The sequence below is a fragment of the Pongo abelii genome, chromosome 22 (assembly GCF_028885655.2).
Source record: "Pongo abelii isolate AG06213 chromosome 22, NHGRI_mPonAbe1-v2.0_pri, whole genome shotgun sequence".
Classification (NCBI taxonomy): domain Eukaryota; kingdom Metazoa; phylum Chordata; class Mammalia; order Primates; family Hominidae; genus Pongo; species Pongo abelii.
In genome coordinates this window covers 40164640-40189942 of record NC_072007.2, presented here as the reverse complement: position 1 = coordinate 40189942, position 25303 = coordinate 40164640, and the positions used below count along the sequence as shown (strand labels likewise).

The 25303-nt window shown below is 35.1% G+C and overlaps 1 long non-coding RNA gene across 2 annotated transcripts in view; it reads left to right on the top strand.

Moving 5' to 3' along the window:
* LOC129052448 (uncharacterized) overlaps window positions 1-24736 on the top strand; it is a 37828-nt gene extending 13092 nt beyond the window's left edge. Inside the window, exons 2-4 of one of the 2 annotated variants that reach the window (XR_008517500.2) lie at window positions 20871-20975; window positions 22537-22618; window positions 22705-24736. This is a non-coding gene — a long non-coding RNA (uncharacterized LOC129052448). The remainder of the gene's footprint in view (window positions 1-20870; window positions 20976-22536; window positions 22619-22704) is intronic. The other variant, XR_008517501.2, reaches the window with a different exon arrangement.
* The last annotated feature ends 567 nt before the right edge of the window (window positions 24737-25303 follow it).

Below are 25303 nucleotides of genomic sequence, written 5' to 3'. Positions count from 1 at the left end.
TTTACCTGTATTATGTTGATTAATCTTCAGAAAAACTCCACAAAATATATGTTATTGTCAAATGCTTACAAATGAGAAAACTGAGGCAAAATGTTTATGCAACTTGTCCAAGTTCAAACCATTAATAACTAGGAAAGATGTCTCCTAAATGTAGTTTATACTTATCTCTTAACCATAACATTATGACATATGGGTAACAGGGGCTTCTAACTGGTAAGGATTCTTCTAATGCAACAGAAAGGATAATTCCTAAAGATGCAATCCATATGTTGCTGAGTAAGTGACACTAGGTACCTTCTGAAATGAAAAATTTTGCAAGACCATCATTAGTAGCAACAGCAGCATAGCAAATATTTAATGAATGCCTATAATGTACTAGGAATTGTTGTAAGCTCTTTGTTTAACTTAGGAGTCAACTAGAAAATGATAAATGAAAAGCCCCAGAAGTATCAGCGGCAAGATAAACATAGGAATAGAGTAAGGAGTGGTAGAATAAGAAAAAATGTCCATCTAAATGTCTTTAGTTCTACCAAAGACCAAAGGAACACTTTTATTGGTTGCTGCTGGAGCTCAGTGAGAAGTTTCAGTGGTGTCTTATTCTTCAGTGTGAGAGGCTTTGAGACTGAGCTAGAGAGAAGTGGCTTACAAGTTACTGTGAATTCTATGTGTGTACCCAGGTTTGACTGGCCTGGAGGAACTCCCATCATAGCCGGATATGTGAACTAGATGAAACCTGCATAGCCACTTTGGCCAAGATTCTTGTTACCAAAATGAGCAAAATCAGAAAAGTTTATAATCTCAAAGGAGGTTGTTTCACCAGGCTTATCTCTAGGTAGTCATTATATATTACACATGGAAACTTCCGTTTCCATCCTATGTGAAGTCACCGCATCTAAAAACGTGTGTGAATCTGTTGAATAGATTTCTATCCTGTGTAAGTCATTCCTATTCTGAGAGCTTAGGAGAAAAATCTATCAAGTGTTTTGGAGTACTTTTTTTTTTTTTTTTGAGATGGAGTCTCTATCAGTCATCCAGGCTGGAGTGCAATGGCACGATCTCAGCTCACTGCTACTTCCGCCTCCCGGGATCAAGCGATTCTCCCGCCTCAGCCTCCAGAGTAACTGGAATTACAGGCACCCACCGTCATGCCCAGCTTACTTTTTTTTGTATTTTTGTAGAGACGGGGTTTCACCGTGTTGGCCAGGCTGGTCTTGAACTCCTGAACTCAGGTGATCCGCCCGCCTCGGCCTCCCAAAGTGCTGGGATTACAGGCGTGAGCCACAGCGCCCAGCTTGGAGTACTTTTAATATTTGATTTCCGTTTTGATTAACCTCAAGTTTATATTTTGTTATAATGAGTAAGATAAGAACACAAGTTTGTTTTTCCAGGTGGCTTCCAGTCGTAGTAATAAAAATGCCATTAATTGGACAGTGCATTTTTTCTTGCTGATACATAATATTGTTTCATTACACAGTAACATTCAAATGAATTTGTGCCTATTTCTGTATTTTATGTATATTTCCAATGACTGGTCTGCACCTTTGTAAAAGAGAAGAGCACAATTAATTACGGAACCATAATTATGAAATAATGGTTTAAGCTGCTGCACCCAATCCCCCACAGCCAATTCTCTTGTTGACCAAAATATTTCTGGCTTTTAAAAACTTGTTTGGTTTTCCAAATGAACTTTAGATGCAACTTCAATACTTTTAAAAATACTATGTTGATATTTTTGTTGGGATCTTAATTTTTAAAAATATAATTTATTCTCCCATCAAAGAATATAATATGACCTTTTATTTACCCTTTCTTTGTTTGTGTCTGTCAGTAGAGTAGTTAAATATTTTGCTATCTAGATCCTGTTAACATATCTTGATACGATTATTTCTAAATATTTTATTATTGTTTTGCTGTTGTAAGAAGCAAATATAATTTCTGGTATATTTCCTAATCTGTTGTTGAAGATTTGGGGTATATTGATAATATATTTTAAATAAAGAAGGATATGGTTTTTAAATTAACAATATTGAGAAAAGAATAGTGCCAATTTAACATTGAATGTTAATAACATATGTTCATTAGGAAGGTTTTATTTGAACATTTTGTTCAATATTTACTAATAAGCTTTTCCATTTGTTTTTAATTTATTCAGCTTTTAATTTACATAGAATAATAACCACATTTTTGTGAAGTTTTGTAACTTTTAAAAAATGCATAGTGTTATGTCACCGCCATCAAAATTAAGATGCAGAATAATTCCATTGTCACTAGAAATTTTTCAAGCTGCTCCTTTGTAGTCATCTCCTCTCCCTACTTGACCTCTAGCAACCATTAACCTGTTTTTGAGCATTACGGTTACTTTTTCCAGAATGTCATATCGATTGAATAATATAGTGAGTGTAGCTTCTCTCACTAAGCATAACACATTTGAGATTCATCCATGCTTCTGGGAGTATTAATAGTCCATTCGTTTTTGTTGTGCAGATGTGTTCCTTTGCATGGAGGTGACACAGTTTGTTTATCCATTCAACAGTTGATGCATATTCCAATTGTTTCCAGTTTTGAGAAATTGTAAATAAAACTACTATGAACACTTATGTACAAAGTTTTGTGTGAACTTCAGTTTTCATTTACCTTGGGGAAATACCTAGAAGAGAAATTGTTGGGTCATACAGTAAATGTATACAGTTGACCCTTGAACAACATGGGGGCTAGAGGTATGACCACTGCAAAGTCAAAACTTTGTGTATAACTTTTGACTCCCCCAAAAATGTAACTTCTAATAGCCTACAGTTGACTGGAAGCCTTATCAATAATGTAAACAGTTGATTAACCCATATTTTGTATATTATGTATATTATATATTGTATTCTTACAATAAAGGAAGCTACAGAAAAGAAAATGTTAAGAAAATCATAAAGAAAGAGATAATATATTTACAAATCATTAAGTGGAAGCGGATCATCATAAAAGTCTTCATTCTCATTGTGTTCATATTTGGTAGGCTGATGGGAAGGAGGAAGGGAGGGATGGTCTGGCTGTTGTAGGGGGCAGAGGCAGAAGAAAATTTCACATGTGAGTCAACTCGTGCCAGTCAAACCCATAGTGCTCAATGCTCAATTCTGTGTAACTTAATTGAAAACTGCCAAACTGTCATTAAAATTTACTGAATCATTTTGCATTCCCAACAATAAAGAATGAGAGTTTCAGGTTTTCTTTTTATTTGGTTTTCAGCAATTTGATTTTGATATGTGTCTGATTCTGGTATTCTTTAAGTTTACCCCTCTGAGTTTGATAAGCTTCTTGAATTGACAAATGTGTATCCTTCACCACATTTGAGAAGCTTTCAGACATTTTTATTTAACATTTTTTCAACAATCTTTCTCCTCTTTATCTGAGACACCAATGACATGGCGCTTACTTACAGCTTTTTATATTGTTCCACAGTTTCCTAACACTGTTAATTTTTCAGCCTTCTGCCTCTGTTCTTTAGATTAAATAATTTCTATTACTCTGTATTTGTGTTCAATGACTCATCCATCTGTCACATCCATCCAGCTATTCAGTCTATACAGTGCTTATTTAAAATGTATATTTTTTAGTTCTAAATTTTTCATGTGGATTTAAAAAAAATACATTTTACTTCTCTACGAGAACTTCTATGTTTTCATTCATTTCAAGGGTGATTACCTTTAAGTCATGGACCACTGTTATAATCACTGTTTTAAAGTCTTTATCTGGTAATTCCAGTATTGGCTTCATCTTGGAATTGGCATCTTTTTGTTATCATTTCACTTGAGAATTGGTCACATATTCCTGGGACTTTTTTTAGGTTGAGTAATTTTAGATTGTATTTTTAATTTTAAAAATATGAAGTTGCAACATGCTGGGTCCTATTAAAATTGTCCCAAAAATATCTGTTTTGTTTGCTTGTTTGTTGGTTGGTTGGTTGGTTGGTTTTAGGAGACAATCAATCCAGTTACTTTCAGACCGTGTATCTGTCCCGCCTTCTGTGGTTGGTGGTTCTAATGTTAGTTCAATTTACAAGGTCAATGATAAGCTGTTTTTGTGTCTTACAAGCATGTGTCACTAAGGAATTAGTCTGGGCCTTAGGTGTTGGTTTTTATTGTAATTTAGTTCCCAAAGCCTTTTTTTATGTTAGTTTGGGGCTGTACTACATACATGCAGTTCAGGGGTGAGCCTAATGTTTGTGCTTTTTTATACAGAGAATTGGGGGAGCCCCTTCTCCAGCCTGTCTTCTCTGGGATTCTCATCACATGCTTTGGCTTCTAGGAATTCCCTTTTCCCCACTGTCTGGAGAGAAATATAGTAGTTCTTTTAAAATTTTAGTCACCTAAGATTCTTCTGCGCATTTCGTTATGACTGGTCACTGTTATCAGGGCAAAGCAATGAGGAAAAAAGACAGAAAAGAATGGGTATTCCATCCTCACTCTTGGACTATGTAAGCCTGTTTTTCAGTCAGTCCTTCAGGCCAGAAACATGGTTTTGTTCTTGCTGTTGTTGTTTTCAGAATTTCAGTTGCCCATTAGAACAGGGTTAGGGGAGAAAAATGAGAAACAAGAAAATTTAATGGGATTTCTTCTACACCCTCCAGCTCACAGGAATCCCTTTTTCTGGTCCTCTGGTTTCACATGGAGTTTTTGCTGACTGCGACTCTTGCATAGTTCTATGACTAGAGATACCTCACGTACAAGATAGGAGATAAAAGAGGAGAAAGAAATGGAAAAATTACCCCAAATAGGATATTCTTCAAGTTTTTACTTTCCCATCCCCATCTGCCTTTTATTGCTTATTTCTCTGAGTCTTCAGATGTTACTTTTTATATTTTGTCCTGAGTTTTTAACATAATCAGTGAGAGAGATAGGTTATAGTAAAATTACTTTATCTTGGCCAACATCTAAACCCTCAGCCCATTTTTTTAAAAGGTATGGTAAATTTTACATAGTAAATAATAATATATTGCATATTTCAACATAACAGAGTAAATTCAAGTGTCTCACCAAAAAGAAATAATAGGTACATGAGGTGATGAATATGTTTGTTAGCTTTATTTGATCATTCCACATTGTACACATATATCAAAACATCACACTGTATTTTATCAATATATACGATGACGATTTGTTCATCAAAAATAATATTAATCAATTATTAATATATAAAATAAAATGAAAAATAATTTTAGAAAGACAAAGTAAATTTCAGAAGAATTCAAGAGCACAGAAAAATGACAACCAACTAAAAAAAAGTTTTCTGTTCCAATTACATAATACAGAGCACTGGAATATTTATTAATTATGGTTTTAACCACTGAGATGATCCAAAGCTTCTTTTTCTTTTTCAGAGAGAAAAAACAATTCAGTACCAAACGACTTTTACTTTCTACATTTGTGTTAACGGGTGATAGCCTTCTTTTTGGCTGAAAATACAAGTTTTACTTTTAATGTTACACAGAAGAATGCAACTTTGTCTAACAAATATCTGGTATTTGAAGTGCATGGTTTTCTCTTTATTCAACAATTTAGAATACATGTACTAAAAGCTCTTCTCAGAATATTCATATATAAATTAATTACAATCTAGATTTTCTCTAACCTTCATTTGAGAAATCAGATACTTAAGAGCTACTCTAATGGTTGTATTAACTATGCATTCTCCTAGATCCTAAAGCTCCATTAATGAATTAGAGTAGATGTGTAGAAGCCAAAGTGTACCTGAGCCGTGTTGTCTCAACTGCTACAAAAAAAGCTTTTACTTTATGTAAAGATATTTGGTACATGCATGATTTATTTGAACACCATTTGTACCTTTGCTAAAACTAGAGTTGAAAGCATTAGCCTTTGTGTTGTCAAACGTTTCTTTTACATAAACATCACCTTCTTTGCGAAGATTAACTTCTTAGGAAAAATTATATCTCAGTAAATGAATATCCTCGATTTCTGTTGTTAGTCAAAAATATATATATATATAAATATAAATATATATATAAAACAATGTGTTTCTCTGTCACCCTAGGTTCCTAAAGAATTATAAGCAAATTGAGTGCCCGATTGTGGTAATCTCTTCGTGTCAGGAACACTTTTACACGTTTACATCTTCGCCTTTTATGACCTCTATTCTGTTTTTGTTTTTGAAATCCACTTTATTGAGTAAAAATTTATACACAATAAAATAAACCCATTTTAAGTGTACACATTGATATTTTATGATAAATATATAAACAATATAATCACAACCCAGATAGGTAACACTGATATTATCTCTGTAAATACAAGAAAATTACCAAAGCAAGTCTTAATCACTTGAGGAGGTTTATTTGCCAAAGTTAAGGTCACACACAAGGAGGCAGGTCTATGCCTTTCTCCGAAGATGATCTTGAGGGCTTCAGTATTTAAAGGGGAAACAGTGGATACTGAGGGAACAGAAATACTTTTAAAATGTGTCAGTAGACAAAAAGACAAAACAGTTGCACCCTCTGGAGTCTTTGATCAGCCTTTCACTGAATATACAATTTTCATGAGAGAGGAGAGTAGAGGAAATAGTCACTCATGCCTTCATCTGGCTCAGTGAATTGGTAATTCTATGTAAGATAACGTAGATAATATGGCAGAAGAAGCAGTCAGATACTCATTTGTCTCAGGTGAGCAAAGGGATCACTTTGAGCTCTATCCTTTGTCCCGCCCTCATGAAGGTAAACTATCAATTTATATTGCCAGGGTCAAATTCACAGAAGTGCTTTAGGATAAAGATGTTGGAGCCCACAAAGAATTTCCTTGCGGGAAAGTTGTGAGGGATATATGTAGCTTTTTACCTTTGTAGTCATATTATTCAGGAACCAAATGGGAGGCAGGTTTGCATGACCCAGCTTTCACCTTGACTTTACTCTTTGGCTTAGTGAGTTTGGGGTCCCAAGATTTATTTTCCTTTCATACGTCAAAAATTTTCTTTCTGAATCATTGCTTTGAATTGTCCCACTTCAGGGGCTAACACTAATCTTTTTAAATTTACTTTTGCCCATTTTAAAATTTGATTTACATAAAAATAGACGGTATGTTTCTTTGTGTCTGGTTTCTTTTGCTTAGAATATTTTCTTCTTCGATTTCAACCATACTACTTTCACTTTTTAAAAGCTAAATGTCTGTAGTTATTCTTAAAAGTCTTCCCTCATATGTACTGTGTATTTTTTTTCCTTTGGCTGACATGTATTTATTTACTAATATTGCTGGTTTTCAGAAATCTGATAAGATATGTCTTAGAGTGGTTTCCTTTATCTTTATCTTACTTGAGTTCATTAATCTTGATTGTATAGGTTTTTTTTTAGAGCTTATTTTTTAAAGAAAACTTTTGTCTATTCCCTCTTTAGAAATTATTCTTCTGACTACACATCATTGGATTCCAATCTTCTGTATGTTCTTGTCCCACAGGTCACATTATGAAGGCTCTATTAAACTTTTCTTTGGGACTTTTTCTCTTGTGTGCTCCAATTGGCTAGTTTTTATTGCTTGATTGGAAGTTCATTGATCTTTTCTCGGCCTTTAATCTTCTGTTAATCCCATCCATTAAAATTTGCATTTCAGATTCTCCTTTAGAAATTACATTTGGTCTCCCCATTTTATTTTTTAAAACAAATTCCATTTCACTTCTTATTATGTCCATTTCACTTCTCATTTTGTCTTTCTTTACATTCTTGGCAGTTTGCCTGTTCTTATCTGATAGTATCATCATTGTTATCATTTCTGGGAATGTTTTATTGACTAATTTTTCTCCTGATTATAAATTATATTTTCTGTTTCTTGGAATATCTAGAAACTTTTATTCACTTCTGAACATTGTGTATGTTAAATTGTTGAGTGTCTACATTTTATTTTCTTCCTTCAAAGAATGTTACATTTGATTTTGGTAAATTGCTTGATTACCTTGATTATTTTAAAGCTTGTTTTTAAGTTTATTAAAGTGGAGCTAAAAAATCCTTTCAGGCTAGGTATTACAACCAAAATGTTATGCTTCTGGAATTTCTACTGAATAACCTTGATAATCACTAAAATCACTGCAACCTGGCTGGTTGCAGTGCATGCATCATTGTCCTGTTTAAATTCTGGGATTTGATCAGATTAAGGATCCCTGGTAATTATTTGTCTGTTCTAAAGGAGTTTCACTCCATGCATATGCTGATTAATATCTAGCCACAGACTAGATATTAATAGATAACTCAAAGAAGCCGAAGTGCTATGTAGATTTCTGAAACGCTCTGTAGATTTCTGTATAGCTCTCTTTTCTGAAGTGCTCTGTAGATTTCTCTATAGCTCTCTTTTCTCTGCTAGTCTGCCTGACAAATCCTAGCGGCATCAGCCCCCCAACACACTAAGTTTTGTCTTCTTTTCTTAGCCAGGATGCATACTTTGTTTGGGCTCTCCTCCTTGCACCCTGATGAAAAAGTGCCCCGCAGCAGAAAGTCAGGGTGATTGTAGTTATTATTCTTTTAGGAATAACAAAATAAAAGCCACTATCAATATTTTAACTTTATAAAGTCTAAGATAATCAGAGTTTGTTTTTCAGGAATAATTTTATTATCCACACCTCAGCATTTATGGCCTTTATCATATCTTTGAATAAGGCAGATATAGTCTAAATGCACCAAGAATAAGAAGACTGAGAACGGTCAAAATCTGGAAGTAGGTACTTCTATCAAATTAAACATCAGAGGTGTTTCTACAAGTACATAGTCTTAAGTGATATGGTTTAAAAAGTACCATAAATCAGCAGGTATATTCTTTTTGTGATGTGTTTATTTATCACATTATTTCATTAATAACTACATCTGCCTGCCCCCTGCCCCATGCCTACACACACAGAGAGGGATAATCTATAGTTAATATCACCCCAATCTGGAAGAAGAACTAATTCATCACAGTTAAGAAGGAGGTAGGTTTGGTGACGTCTTCAATGGAATTCCCACAGGAAGTTTCATTTTCAGAGATATTTCATATAATTTTAAGATACTCATTAAAAACCCTTTGCTGACTCACTAATATTCTTGATAAAGATCCAGTAGTACAAATGGTAATGGGATGCCAATAGTGTTTGTTTAACTAGCTTCTTTTTGTCACTCAGAAATAAACTTGAATCTGACTTTACCAAAAAGATCTTTTCAGGACTAGTCATTCTCTATAATGTCTTTTAAATTAAATTTTAATTGAACAATATAACTTATTATCCATTTTTTGTTTACTTATTTATGTATAATTGCTACTCCTCGGTCCCCTTTCCATACCAAATGAAATGTGAAATACTAGAAGGCAAATCTTGTTCTTTTATATATCTCTGGCACCCAGAACAGTCCCTGGCAAGAAGAGGGGGCTCAATAACTTTTTTAAAATTTTAAATAGATAAAAGATTCTCAGCAGGGTGATAATACAGGAGATGATTTACATCTCATAGGCTACGTAATGAGGACCTGAGTAATGGCAGTAATCTTTCTTTTTGCTATTGTATAATAATCACTACTACCTTTCTATTATCTTTTCAGTAGTCATTGTATCATTACATATGAAAATTAATTATAACAATCAGTTATTGTTTGCTCTCATAAGTGATTATGACATTTCACTTTACAGTTTGGCCAGTGAGAATGATTGGGATTCAGAAGACTCAGTTGTGGGTCTTAGAATAAGTCCATCTAAGAAATCAGAAAACAGTATTTTGAGTAATGTGGGTTCAGAAAAGAAATCTGAGTACCACCAAGCATGTGCTCTCCTACTGTTCTAACACAAAGAAATGGAGCACAACGGGAGAACATGGAGGGCATTAAGGAAGTGACTTTAATATGTGCTGAGAGGCAGGAAGTGAGGAAACATCAAGGAAGTCTCTTTTAACTCACTTGGCTCTATGCAGAATGTCAAGACTGGGATGAGACAAGGCAAGGTGTTGAAGGAAGACTAAGGAAAAAGGCAGAATCATATTTCTCAGAATCTAGCCAACTAAGTTTTTCCAGTTAAGTTTCAAGCCCACAGCAGCCTATTCCTCCAAAGTTGAGCTAGAATAATATGAGATGTTTTATAAACATGGACTTTACAATCAAATGTTAACTTGTGCACTTGCTACCTGGATAATTTTGAACCATTACTTTCATTTTTCAAACTGTAATTTCCTCATTCCTAAAATGAAGTGACATCTGCTTCATTAGATTATTAGGAAAATTAAGGATAATAGGTAAGAACTCAGCCCAGATCCTTGTTGTTCTTATGATTATTAACCCTCTCTCAGGCTAGAGTCAGCATCTGAAGCAGCCCTGAGCTAGACCATTTATTTGCCTCATACTGGGCAGCAGTGAGGAGTTCAAGCTGCAGAGAACTGGGCATTCTCTGACATTCTTTGAACTATGTGCTCAAATAAAAACCCTAGAATGATTTTGGCTAAGACCTTCATGCTTTGTATAGAGAAGGTCCGATTTAGAGTGTGAACTCACATATTAGAGCTCTTTTGTTTTTCGATTATGGATCTCTGTTGTAGTTGCAGAAGGGATATAACTGAAGATCATATAGTAAATACTGCTTATTAAAATAATTTGATATAGAATTGTTTCTCCATAGGATCACTTGAACTCAAGATTTTTAGGCATTGGCAAATCTTGGAAAGAAATCTCTTAGAGATATCAGAGAGTGAATATTGAACTGTTTTGGTTTAGCACCAAGATTTTATTGTTCTTAAAGGTTGGATGTAAGTAATTATATTTTTCAAAATATTGTATTACTTTATTTCTTTTTCAGTGGCTACTATTAAAGTGGTTAAAAGGTAGCTCTACTTCATGAAAAAAGTATCCTTTAAGCTAAAATCAGATTTAACTGAAATATTATTTAAATATATTTTGTTAAACAATGATATAACACTAAATATTTTCTTGCAGGGAATTTTATGGAAATTGAATTTTTTATTGAAAATCAAGAATGTTTCATGCATCCCAATTTTTTATTTCAAGTTATAAGGAGGAATAATTGACTTTAAATAATTACATACTTTAAAGGAGAAAAAGAACAACAATTAGTAAAGTCACCTGAATCCTTCTTTAAAATGTCAAAATGATATTTCCTGAGAATATAACATCAAAAGTGAAGTTACCACTTTAAAAAAACACAAAGCACAATTAAAGGAAGTGATGCACAGATTAAAAATAATAATAAAAGAGTACTTTCCCTTTATGTTTTGATTATATCTCCTGGCATGAAATAAAGATATTTGGTATCAAAGCTTGGGGGAAAACTATATAGTATGCATGTTAAAGTTGACTTAGGCTGATTACCTAATTTCTAAGCTTTATGATCATTAAAAACACTACCTTACGTGTTCAAATTGCAGCTATAGAAGTTAGTAGCAAATGACAGATTTGGTTAGTGCAACAATTCAGAAGCAATCCATGGGAGTTTTTTGGAGAACATGTCAAAGATGACCTCATTAGGATACATTTGGGAAGCCTGAATTTCCTTGGCCTTGAAACCCTCCCCAGTGAACTATACATGGGAAAGGGAGGGCATAGTTGTAGCCACAAACGTCTTCTCAATAAGGACATCTTCAATGTTTCTCCAAGTGGGTGTTTCAGCAGGTGTTGATGGAAACATGAATTTTCAGATACATTCAGCAGGGAGAAATGAGATATTTTGACTGAGATATATTATCCTGTCCTGCTTTGTAGCAAAAAGGTAGTAAAGTGTTTCTGCAGGGTCAACTAACAGAAAAGTCGTCCGCTAGTAGCAGGGAAGGCATTCGTGCAGCAACATAAGAGTGGACAGAATGTGAATTAGTCTGAAGTCAAGGATTACAAAAAAAAAAAAAGCAGCAGTCCACAAAATGGCAAGCCTAGGGTCTCGTGTGCATGGTTCATGATACAGAAGGAGATGTTACTAAAAATGATGGTTTCAGTACTAGTCAGAGAAAGCACAGAGTTATAAAGGTCTCATGCCAGAGGAGACCACTGTACCTTAATTTACTTTTCTTAAAGAGAACCTGATAATTTCTAAATGGATTTTGAACATTTCAAGAACATGCTTTGAAATCACCTTCAATATTTGCAAAAAAAATCTCTAATATTGCAAGGGAGATCCTCTCTGACACAGATATTGTTTGTCAATACATAGCCACTGGTATAGAGCAAGGATCAGTAAGGCAGCTACAGGAAACTTGACCTGTGTGGATGATAGTGCCTGCTTTGGTCACCACCGTAAAAACTCCATCACTGGCTGGTGTTTTCTCCCTTTTAATTTCCTTGGTTTCTCATTTACACCATGTTTTAGTTAGCCCTGGCTGCCATAACAAATTATCATAGCCTGGGTGACTTCAACAACAAACATATATTTCTTACAGTTCGAGAGCCTGGGAAGTCCAAAATCAAGGTGCCAGCAGATTCAGTGTGTGGTGAGAGCTCTATTTCTGGTTTGAAGACAGCCAGCCACCTTCTTGCTGTATCCTCACATGGGAGAAAGTGAGACAGATTGTCTCTTTCATGTCTTTTCTTATAAAGGCACTAATCTCATTCATGAGGGCTCCGCTTTCATGGGCTAAATATTTCCTAAAGGCCACACCTCCAAATACCATCACATTGGGACTTAATGTTTCAACAAATGAATTTGGGGTCTGGGGACAAAAACATTCAACACATAGCACAATGCAGATATTTATTGAACATTTAATATATGCCAAGAGCTATGCTGGGGATTTGAATTTGAAAGATACCTTTCCCTATAGGACATTACAAAGGAAACTGGTAGAAAACGAAGTCATATTATAGCTCTCAAGAAGACAACACATTGTTAATTACTGACATAAGATGTAGAGAAAAAAACTTTAAAAAAGGAATGTTGTCTTGTAGTGAAATTGTGGTTTTACAGTTGATCCTATTTATTGCTTGTACTTCAGGAGCTTATTTACTATTCTAGTCTTTATTTATAATATTAGGGAAGTAAGCAAGATAGAGTCAAGAATGTTTCCTTGTTTTCTAGATCCTTAACACATTTAGTAAGGTAGCTTGTTCTTTCGTTTGAGGAAACTCAAATCTCTTATAAAGCCTGATCTTTTATAATATGGCATGTAATGTAGCTTTTGATTTGGTTTTGGTAGCATAGATCTAATTCATAAGAATATTACTGAAATACGAGGGGGATAAACTGTTCTTTTTTAAAAAGACATTGCCAAGGTGATTTACGTAATTGAAATTCTATCTTTATAAGTACAGTTGTGCCATAAAATTCAGGCTAGCAGCCAGACTGTCAAAATTCTTACTAGTTTCATGAAAAAGAAGGTTTTCCCAATTCTTCACTGGTTCTCATACAAATAAAGCTGTTTTGGGAAGCAGAGAATAAGAAATAGAAGATCTTTTATTTCAAAGCCCCTGTAAAAGACAAACAGAGGAAGAATGGTCAAATACAATATGTAAAGACCAATAAGGTAAAACAATCTGCTGTTATTTTATAAATGTTGGAAGATTTTTGTGAGATATTTTGGATTGCTTTATTTAGAAATCAATTTTTAAAATCTTTAAGAAATATAAACTGTTTAATTTATTACAATTGGATTTTTATTTGTGACTTTGGCAGCTTTAATAACTGTATGTTATGGGTATGATTCTACATGCAAGATCTTTCTAAAAAGCATATTGAAGTTCTTTCCTTTGCCAAGTACAATTTGATTGTAAAGTGTCCAAGTCTTTTTATTTACTTTTTTTTTTGGCCCATTCAATGCTTAATGCCATTTCTAGGAAAGAAAGAAAGCTTACAGATAGAGAGTTTGCTGAATGGGCAATGAAAACAGTCTTTTTGAATTTTGACACATTTTTGCCTTTATTTTAAGATAAAAACAAGATGAGTTTAACTCTCAGTTACATATTTTAATAATTATTTTTAGTGTGTTATAAAGTCAGGATTTTTTTCAGTTCTTTTAAAATAGAAGAATCAGAAGAACTAAAAATAGACCAATCTTAGTAGAATATTATATTTCATTTGGGAAAATTAATTTGCTACTGATTATGCTATAGGTTGATCATTTCTCCAATAAAAATATATGTTAAAGTCCTAAGCCTCTGTACCTCATATTGTGAACTTATTTATAAAAAGGGTCATTAAAGATGCAATTAGTTGCATTAAGATGAGGACATACTGGAGCAGGGTGGACCCTTAACCCAGTATGATTGATGTTCTATCAGAAGAGAGGAGACATTCATGTTAAGATGCAGATGACACACACAGGAAACAGGGAAGTACAGGGTAGAAGAGGGCAGTTCCCCAGCAAAGGCCCCAATCCCAAGCCTGGAAACCCACGGCCCTAAATAGGACATTCCTATTTAGGCAGATTGGTGCAGCAGAGAAGAAGAGAAGGGGAGGAATGTCTGAATGTCAAGAGAAGTGCAGCTGGGGATAGTCCAAGAGGAGATCAGCCACTGGATGGCCAAATTTCAGAGGAAGATCATCTTCCCATTCCATCCCTTTTCCAGCTCCCCATCCATCTCTCTGAGAGCCACCTCCACCAGTCAATAAAACCTCTGCATTCACTATCCTTCAAGTCCGTGTGTGACCTGATTCTTCCTGGATGCTGGACAAGAACCTGGGTACTAAGAAGGCACTGAGCTGGTTAACACTTCAGTCGTCTGCAGATGGCAGAACTAAAAGAGCACTATTGGGAGTTGCAGGCACCCACCCTTAGATGCCACCATGGGGTTGGAGCCCAAAAAGTGCTTGCCCAGGCTCCTGCACCCTCCCGTCTGTGTGCTCCCCCTCCCATAAGGGGTTTGAGCATGCGCAGCGGCTGAACAAATGAGCCACATCTGTGTCGCATGTCCTGCGAGGGGGTCAGGGAACTCTTTTGTTGCACAGAGACACTCAGACAGAAGGAGACAGCTGTGAAGATGGGGGCAGAGATTGGAATTAGGCTGCCCCAAGCCAAAGAATGCCTGGGACTAGCAGAAGCTTGATGACAAAGGGCAGATCTTTCCCTGCAGGCTCTGGAGGGAGCATGGCTCTGCTCGCACCTTAATTTTGGACTTCTAGCCTCCAGAACAATGAGAGAATACATTTCTGTTATTTTAAGCCACCCAGTTTGAGATAAATGACAGCAGCCTTAGGAAACTAATACAATGGCTATGGCAAACTTCCAAATTTTATTAATACAACTATTCAAGGAGCTATTTTTGGAGATCTGATGTAACAGTCCAAGAACATACAGCCACCAGGTGTTGTTTCCTCTACCACCCTCAAGCAACTGTATGACTGGGATCCTTTATCAAATAAGCAATTGTATGTCTATTCTTTGATTTTCTTTTGCTTTAGATGCAATCATACACATTTTTTCTTCTTTTACCTTTCTCTATACTTTTCTCCCTTTTCTGCTATTATCATTATTATATCCATTGTCAAAAAATGAGTTTCATTTTTGTCAATTTTACATTAGACTGATAATTCCAAAACCATATGGTCATCATGACATTAGATGAAACTGATGGCAGATATAAGGATGTTAATTTCCCATCCTTACCACCAGAGTATTTGTGTTTGAATCCATAAACATGGAAATTATGTAGGTATAATCATTGCACTTTTGAGATTTAAAGCTCATCTTAAATTACTTTCAAAGCAATAAGATTTCCATTTGGTAGGTGGGAAAAAAAAAACAACCTTTATGCTGTTTTCTTAAATGTCTGCTACCAACAGTTCAACATTGTATTTAATGAGCTGTTCCATTGTGCCCAGACTGGAAGCACGCATTAATCAACTCTGTGCTCCCTAACCTCCTTTGCTTGGTGAGGAGAATAAAGTTTCTTTGAGATAATTGCTGTGGCTTTAGGGGATAAAAACATCCCTGCCTATTGAGTAATGCATTAGCTAATATAAAGAACAAAGAGATGCCAAAATAAACGGTTTAAAGAAAACATCAGTTTTTTTTGTTTGTTTTCTGATGCTACATATAAATTCTACAATAAGCCAGATACTTTCACAGGAGACTCCCCCAGACTATGCAATCCTTTAGGGCCCAGTTTCTTTGCATATTTTTACTTTTTCACCTCCTTGAGTTTTGTCCTTATCTGAAGGCTCAAAGCTATGTTCCATAAAAGGGACAGAAGAAAGGACATGGAATAACATATGTTCAATTTTCTAAGACTCAGGAGCAGAATTAGTACCCACCATTTCTGTTCACATTCCACTGGCAAGAATTTAGTTAAATGGTCAAACATAGCTTCAAGTGGGACTAAAAAATATAGCCTTTCTCCGGGTAGCTGTATTCTAGTTACAACTCTTATTACAGAGGAAGGTGACAAAGGACTTCAAAGAACAGTAGCGGTCTCTTCCAAAAAGATGCTATTAATGTAAACTGGAATATGTGTTTGCTTCCAGTTAACATAGGATGTTGAACCTACAAAGTCATTTAAACAATTCTCAGTTATAAATATTTGCATTAAAGATGTCATGCTATTCTTTGTAGATACATTTGAGCATTCTTTAACCACCTTCAAAACAAAATTATATATTCAATTTTAAGATTAAATTAATTTTTATTTGAATGGATGCTGAAAAACAGTATGACAGATACATTATATATCATTTTATAAATTTACTGAAAGGACCAAAACAAGAAATTCAAAGCCATGTCTGTGAATTTCCCAGAATGCCTCTTCTGAAATCAATAGAGAGTGTTTAGGACTGCAAGAGAGAGAAGTTCTGTAATAATAGCTATCTTCTTGCCCCACACTGGCTAAGAGGGAAAAAAGGGTTTGGGAGAAAAGAGGCAGAAGAAAGAAAGAGAGAGAGAGAGGCAATCTCATGTAACAAAATAAATTTATTAAAAAGTGGAAAGGTACAAGAGCAACAGGGAATCTAGAAAAACAAATTTAAAGGCTGTAGAAAAAAATTTAATTTTTGGTGTACTAATTTCTTTATTTCCTCTCTTCACTCAGTGAATCTCCTTTTCAGTCCTAAAAATTAGAACCACTTTGGATCAGTACATATGTTCTTTTCATGGTCCTTCAGTGTCCATGATTTTTATTCTCTCTTAGCTTATTAAAGCAGTTATTAGTAAGCATTGTAAATTAGAGCACCTATTATTTTGATGTTATTTCATTAGAGGAACTACTTCCTAAAATGTGTTTCATGCTCTATGTACATTTTGAAAATAAAATGAAATAGGATCGATTCAAAATTTGTTGGCTGTTGCTTTATGTGTGTGTTTTCTTGGGAATTACATTTCTAAGGGTGGGCTAAGATGTCACAAAAGTAGAGCTGGAAATTGTTTTGCTCTAAAAGGATTAGAATTGCGTTTATGGTAGGTGCATTCCTCTGAGGCAAGGCAGAAAAAAATAAAAGCCATCATTTGGGCTTCTAAGTTGTCTCCTTGTATTTTCAGAGAGCTCATATGAACTATTTCTCTGAGGCATCATGGTATGTGAAACCATTTTCTGAGGTAAAATGAAAATACCCAGACTTTGGTCATAATAGGGCACTGAGGGACTTCAGGAAACTTAATCATCAAAGAGATTCAATTATGTTCTTTACACTGCATTTACTAAGACAAGGAAGAAAACTGTATTATTCCAGAAAATAAAGTTAACTGTACAATAGCAAACAAAAAAACAATGTTTCAGAATAACTCTTAACCTAAAAGTTAAGTTTGTCAGCACATCCTGTGGAAAAGTGTCTCCAGGCAGATCTCCTAAATCCTTCAGGTGTGATTTAAAATGGTTTGCACCTGAATTTCTTTGCCTGGGTGCTTCCTCTGGTCTCTTGAGCCCTTTCTGGTTACAGACTTAGCAGGCTGGAAGTGCCTAGTTAGCCTCTGGGAGTAGCCCTCACTAGTAAGTATCCTGGCAACTTCTCTCACATAATGGAACTTCCAAGCTGTGTTCTGTGTTTTCTAAATTCCCTTGAGAGATTAAGCTGCTTTTGTCCACAGTGGTGACTTGCTTGATAGCACACCATATCACCAGCCCACTTAACTTCACTCCTCTGCTTTCCTACTGATATGTCCCGGGATCCCACACTACTTATATTTCAATCCTTAACTGGGTCCTGTAGGAATGGAAACTAAGACCAGCCCCAGACATTGAAAATTGCAATACAGCAATGTTTATTGTTCTGTTCCATAAAGAGTTCTATTTTCCTTAGCCCTGCATTGGCCTAGAATAATAATATACAATGATTAAACTATGGAGAGGAAAAAGTCCTTAAAAGGCATTGTATTAGTTCATTATCACACTGCTGATAAAGACATATCCAAGACTGAGCAATTTACAAAAGAAAGAGGTATAAATGGACTCACAGTTCCACGTGGCTGGGGAGGCCTCACAATCATGGTGGAAGGCAAGGAGGAGCAAGTCACATCTTGCATGGATGGTGGCAGGCAAAGAGAGAGCATGTGCAGGGAAACTCCCTTTTTTTAAACAATCAGATCTCATGAGATCCATTCACTATCACCAGAACAGCACAGGAAATACCTGCCTCCATGATTCAGTCATCTCCCATCAGGTCCCTCCCACAACATGTAGGAATTATAGCAGCTACAGGATGAGATTTGGGTGGGGACACAGAGCCAAATCATATCAGGCATCTAACTCCCTTTACACATTTTATAGATGAGGAAACTAAGTCAGAGAGATAACTTGTCTTTCTTGAAGCCATGTGGCCCTGTTGTGAAGAACACAGGCTCAAGCAAGTTAGATTCTGTGGTTTGAATCCTGGCCCCAACAACTCATTAGCACTTATTAGCATATTTACTTAGCATTAGACAAGTGTGGAAGTAGGAAATGCAATTAAAGCATACAAAATAAGGAAGGAAATTTTTCTTGATCTCAAGTAAAATAAAACTGGATTAGCATAAGGCAGACAATCATAAAAAAAGAAGAGTTTTATATATAGAGAGAAAAATACACAGATTGTTGATAATAGTGCACAAAAACAAACCTAAACACTAGAACATTAAATTCTGAGGAGCACAGTCTTGTGAATTAAAAGACTTGATTTGAATCCTAGCTTTGGCTCTTCTTGGCGACTAATTTTTGTCAGTTTGCTTAACTTTCCTGTACCTCCAACTAGTCATCTGAAAAAGGTGAGTAATGATTATAGTACCTCACAGGATTTCTATGAAGATTTAAAGAGATAATGCATATAAAGTAACTGGTACATACTAAATTCAATAAAAATTAACTTTCAATATTATTATTGGCACAGTGGTAGTGATAAATTCCGAGTCCAAAACTCAACTACTCTACCATGCTATCCATCCCAAGACAGCAGTGGCATCACACACGAGTGGTGATAACTAACTTTTAAATCCATATCTAAGCTGTAATTACCACAATAAATTAAAAACTCCCCTCTTTTCATTAGTATGCTAAAAATAATTTCTCTTTAAGCATTTTTTTTCTCATTTAATATGTGGTACAATACAATTTATTTATAGCATTTTTTTCCTTGTTGACACAGTGTAGAACTGTTTTATGTGGTGTTTCTTCTGCTTAATAAACGGAGCACCTTAATCTTAAGTTTATGTTCAATTAAGAGAATCAAAGCTGAAAAACCTGACATGCAATTGCAATGCATAATTTACAATTTAAATTCACCATGCAGGTTCAGGATGTGATCATGGTAAAACTTTTCTTCCTTAATAAAAAATGTCAATAAGCATTGTTGGTCAAAGGGTATAAAGTTTCAGATAGACAGCAGGAATACATTTTGAGATCTATTGCACAGTAGGGTGACTGGAGTCAATCATAATGTATTGTATATTTCAAAATAACTAAGTACATTTTGATTGTCTCACCATAAAAATGATAAGCAAATGAGGTGATGGATATGTTAATTTGCTCAATTTAATTATTTCAAATTATATACATATATCAACACATCACATGGCATCCCATAAATATATATAATTATGATTTATCAATTTAAAAGAATATTAATAATGAAAACAATAATAAATTAGAAACAAATGTGAACTGGTGGGAGATTAATATACACTGTTACACCCATATGGGATGATGCCATGTGGCCATTAAATCACTCAGTGGAATAATATTTGATATGAAAAGTGTTCTGGATAAATTTCTAAGTAGAAAAGTGTGCTACAAAATATTTTGAACAGGGCGACCATCGTCTTGGAAAATGTCTGACCTGGAGAAAGACTAGAAGAAAATATCAACAGTGGTTATTCTTACCTGGCAGGCTTTTGGGTAATTTCCTTCTGTTCTTTTCTGTGTTTCCAAATTTTCTGAATTGCCAGCATATTCATTTTAGTAACTATTTAAATATATACTTAAAATTTTAAAAATGTCAATAAGTGGGTAAGCAGTAATGAACAAAAATAAATTGTATAGCTATATCTATTCTTTATTCCTGGACTTGAATAATACTCTTGGTTCCTTACATTCATATTTGTTTTTAAAGTATCAGTTTTTTAACTTTCATTAAATGTTGTGAATATACTTCTCAAGCACAATTTTGCAATTGAGACGAGGGAAGTTTAGAATGTTTCCTCTAATTGATCTTCCATACTCTTTTAATTAGAACAGACTCAGGAGAGACATAAAAATAAACTTATTGATTCATCCGAAATTAAAAATTCCTCATTGTGTTCTCTTCAAGAAATGTAACATGACTCTTGTTAACAATGATTTTCTAATTTTAATTACATTAAATTCTGCCTTCCTAAATTCCTGCTGTCATTCTAATTAAAGGGACATTTATCATTTTCTATGCAGTGTTCCTATTTTGGTACACTTGAACCATCTCCACATAATTTTTCAAAAGTTTTTTGCACTTTCAAGTAGGTGATGTTATTCTCTGCTAAAAGATTACTAAAATGCTTAAAATGTCTTGCAGATGGTGTAGAAGACATATGTATTTTCTACGACATGTAATCCAATGGAGAAAACTTTCAGATGTACATTGCTACTGAAAACAAATAAAACAACACACACAACACAGGTTAGTGCAACTAAGTGTTAATGTTTTAAAAATTCCCTGTGAATAGGTACTAAATTTCAAACATGTTCTCAGAAGGTGCAACATCACATGGGGATAGACACTATCAGGAGCCTTTTCAGTAGTTTTTGCCCCTTCTTTGTTGCTAGGATATCACAAATTTTGTTCAATTTCTTATGAGTGCCCACTTTTTAAACTTGAGGATGTCATTGTGAGGATAACAGACTGGATATTCCACAGGACTGTGATTGCAAGTCTTCATTCAATTAATATATTTTAAGCAATTAGCATTAGCAAAATGTAAAATGTAAAAACAGGACATGTAATAAATGAATACAAACTAAGAAAAAAAAGGTCCCTGATGTCAAGCAAAATCAAACTGGGTTAGTATAAGATGAACAATCAGAAACAGACGTGTTTTATAGAGAGCAAGAAAATATAGAGAGAATCAACAGTTCACAAACACAAACCTAAACACGAGAACAGACATTCATTCATTGATACCTTCACAGCTTTACTTAAAAAAATACTTTTTGGGCACCTGACCTAGTCAAACCATAGGGTGGGTATTGGGAATACAAAAACTAATAAGCTTTGATTAGCAGAATAGGGATATAATATGTATGGAATTAACTTAGCATGATGAACCATACGGTAAGTGTAAGCTAGAGACCAGAAATAAAATTAATTGATTTAGGGAATCTATAAGAGAGTTTTCTTCAATCTATGAAGTCCAGGAAAATTTTGTGAAAATAATTGTGATTTGAAAAATAATTAGCTAATATCTAAATATAATTGTTTTCAGTCAATAAATATGTATTTCCTACCTAATATAAATAACCTAAGTTCTGGCATTACAATTAAACACACACACAAACACACACACACACACACACACACACACACATCCTGGCTAACGTGGTGAAACCCCGTCTCTACTAAAAATACAAAAAAATTAGCCGGGCGTGGTGGCGGGCGCCTGTAGTCCCAACTACTCAGGAGGCTGAGGCAGGAGAATGGCGTGAACCCGGCAGGCGGAGCTTGCAGTGAGCTGAGATCGCGCCACTGCACCCCAGCCTGGGCGACAGAGAGAGACTCCGTCTCAAAAAGAAAAACAAACAAACAAACAAGAAGCAACAAAATCATGTCCCTGAAACGCTCAGTATCAAATAATAGAGGAGACTAATATATAATTAACAAGAATATGACGTACTTAATAATAAAATTGAGATATAAGTGTGGCATTATGCAATGAAACTACCCAAGGCCAAGACTGGCTTCCGAGCTTCATGCCTAAGAGGATGAAAGCTGCAAAGTTTTCACATTTCAGAAGATGGTGGTTAGAGAAGAAAAGTTTATCTTTGATTTTTTTTAAGAAAAGGAAAGGAAATAAACATCGTTATAGACAGCTGAAACTTGGGGCAAGAGATAGATGCAAGGGTGATTTTAAAGACATTAATATATAACATGCAATGTACCTTATTTCCTCTGTCTTTCCAAGAAGACTTTCAGAAAAATCTACAATATTTTTCAAAATTATTGTCCGATTTGAATTTTTTTCCAGATGCCATGATGTGTGTGGTGAGATAGGCTTCAGGTATGTGCTGGGTGAAAGTCATAGCCCTCAAGTGTCCAGAAACATTCAGGTGACAGTGTCCCAAATACATTCCAAGTCCAAAACCAAATTTTATCGGTTCCCTAATGTTGACTGTCCTTCTGTGTTCCAACCTAGGACACTGACGCACGCAGATGACCTAAGCCTGGAGCCTGCCCATGAACCTCGACGTCTCCTTTCTCCTCACTTACCAGATCCAAACCAGTAAAGCTGCTTCCAGAGAGCTTAACACCATATGTCTCTTCTGACTCTATTCACTTCTACTCCTACATGTGATCATATCCCCATCAATTTACTCTAGAATTAATGCATTAGTCTCTTATCTCTATAACCACAACCCCATCTTCCTCTCCAATCTGTTTTCCATACTGCAACAATAGTGAATTTATCAAAACATAAATTTGATTACACCAGATTTTGAAGAGCTGATGAGGGTAATGACCAAACCAACAAGGTAGAAGAGCCTGGAGACTATGGATAGAAAGTTACAAACAGAAGGATCTTAAACAACATTGATCTCAGCTCTTTCATTTAACAGAGGAAAAGTTTGGGGCACAATAGTTCAACAAAAAAGATTTGTCTGGAGGGATACAAAGGCATAGAACAAAGACATCTCATTATATCCTTGTTTCTTTTTTTTTTTTTTTTTTTTTTTTTTTTGAGACAGAGTATCGCTCTGTCATCCAGGCTGAAGTGCAGTGGCGTGATCTTGGCTCACTGCAATCTCTGCCTCCAGGACTCAAGCGATTCTCCTGCCTCAGCCTCCCCAGTAGCTGGGATTACAGGTGTGCACCACCACACCTGGCTAATTTTTGTATTTTTTTAGTAAAGATGGAGTCTCACCATGTTGGCCAGGCTGGTTTCGAACCCTAGACCTCAAGTGATCTGCCCACCTTGACCTCCCAAAGTCCTGGGATTACAGGTGTGAGCCACCTCACCTGGCTGGGTTTCTTTCCATTAATTCATATCCATTGGTCTCTGGAACTGTGCTGTCACTCTTCTCTTCCAGCCTATGAAAAAAAAATTCCCTTATTTTGTTATTGTTTTCAAATTAGCAGAGGAGATATTAAATTGGCTTGGGAAAAATAACACAGATAAACATGATTTAAATATTAGGCTCCCCAAATGACCTCGCAGCATCCAGAGAGGAGAACCATCTTGTATATTCTGAAAATAGAACAGTAGAAATAATTTACTACGTTTCTGATCGCATGTGGACATGAACCAGCTGATAGCTTTAACCATCATATACACAAGAGACAGTGAAAGAGAACAGTTTATATTAATTCTATACAAACCAGACCACTTTTATCTTCCTAAAGAATGGGTTAATAGACACTAAAGTAGCATCTTGATCTGCTGTCTTTTGGGCATAACAGCAGAAAAGTTATAGGCACTGAGAAGCTAAACTCCATGACACAGATTTCACTGGTACTGCACCACTTATGTCACCTGCATCTTTTTTAGGGACGTTGGCCACAAAGTACCTGCTCAGTGGAGGACCAGAGCATGAAATAGGCTTTTAGTCACTTTATGGTTAAAAGGAAAAGAGAGAGAAAAAAAGTATCACATTTCACGATGTCAGATGGAGAAGAAACACTGTAGGAAAATTCTCCCAGACAGAAAGAAATTCAGAAAAAGAGTCAAGGTGCAAAGAAGAATGTGATTTTCCAAAAGGCAAAAGGAGCTTTGTAAACTTTGTTTTGAAAAATCTCTCAGAGGACTTTGAGTCAATGTCTTATTTTATCCAAATTGGCTTTCACTTCTGTCACTGTTATTAGAGCTGCTGAGTTTTGCCTGGAAGTGTTGTAGATCCTGTGGTTCCCACGTTTTCTCAAAAACAGAATCACCTGAAAATATTTCTGTGGTTGAGAAGTGCAGTGAATTTAGCTGGCTGTTTGAACACATCTCTGATGTCATCAGCTGTTTGTTCTACCTTTCTGCTGGTTCTCGTCACTCTTCTAATTCCAAATGTGGTTAAGAGAAAGAAACGCAAAATAAAAGTCTGTTTTTGAACCAAATAACACCACCCATGACTAACTATAAACTGTATTTGTGACTTTGGACATTTTTATCATTGCCAACTCCTGTGCCCACAAATTGCTACTACTAAATAAGAAACATCTCTTTTATATTCATACAGCCTAAATTAAACACATTATTATCTATAATATGTATGTCTTACTGAATATTCGGAGATTCTCTCTTTTTTTATTCTCTCCTTTTCTCTCTTTTCTTTCATTGGAGGAAAATGGATGATAATAGTAAGTAAATAACAGCAATTTTCTTTTGGAGATTTTCATGCTACATCTTCCTAAAGCCATATGTGTAGACTGAGTATGACTTGAAAATCAAATATGAATGAGGCAGGAATACCTAAAATTATAAGGTAGGACAAGGCTTCAGGAGTGTGACAGCATGACAGAGAGAAATGGAAAACCAAGACTGTACTACCATGAACAAACAAAAAGGCTAAGTTACTTGATATTTTAATCCTACTTTATCTATAAATAATATATGTATGTGATTTAAATAAGCTATTAATGATCTTAAGTTTTTGGTTCATTTAAAAAAACACATACATCATCTTAATTCCCCAGAAGGGACAGTCATCATATCTTGTTCAGAATGGAAGGAGCATTTGGTAAATGCACAGATTGATAAATAAAACTCTAAGTTGGGAACCAGCATAGCACAGTTGGTGAAGAGAGCAGAG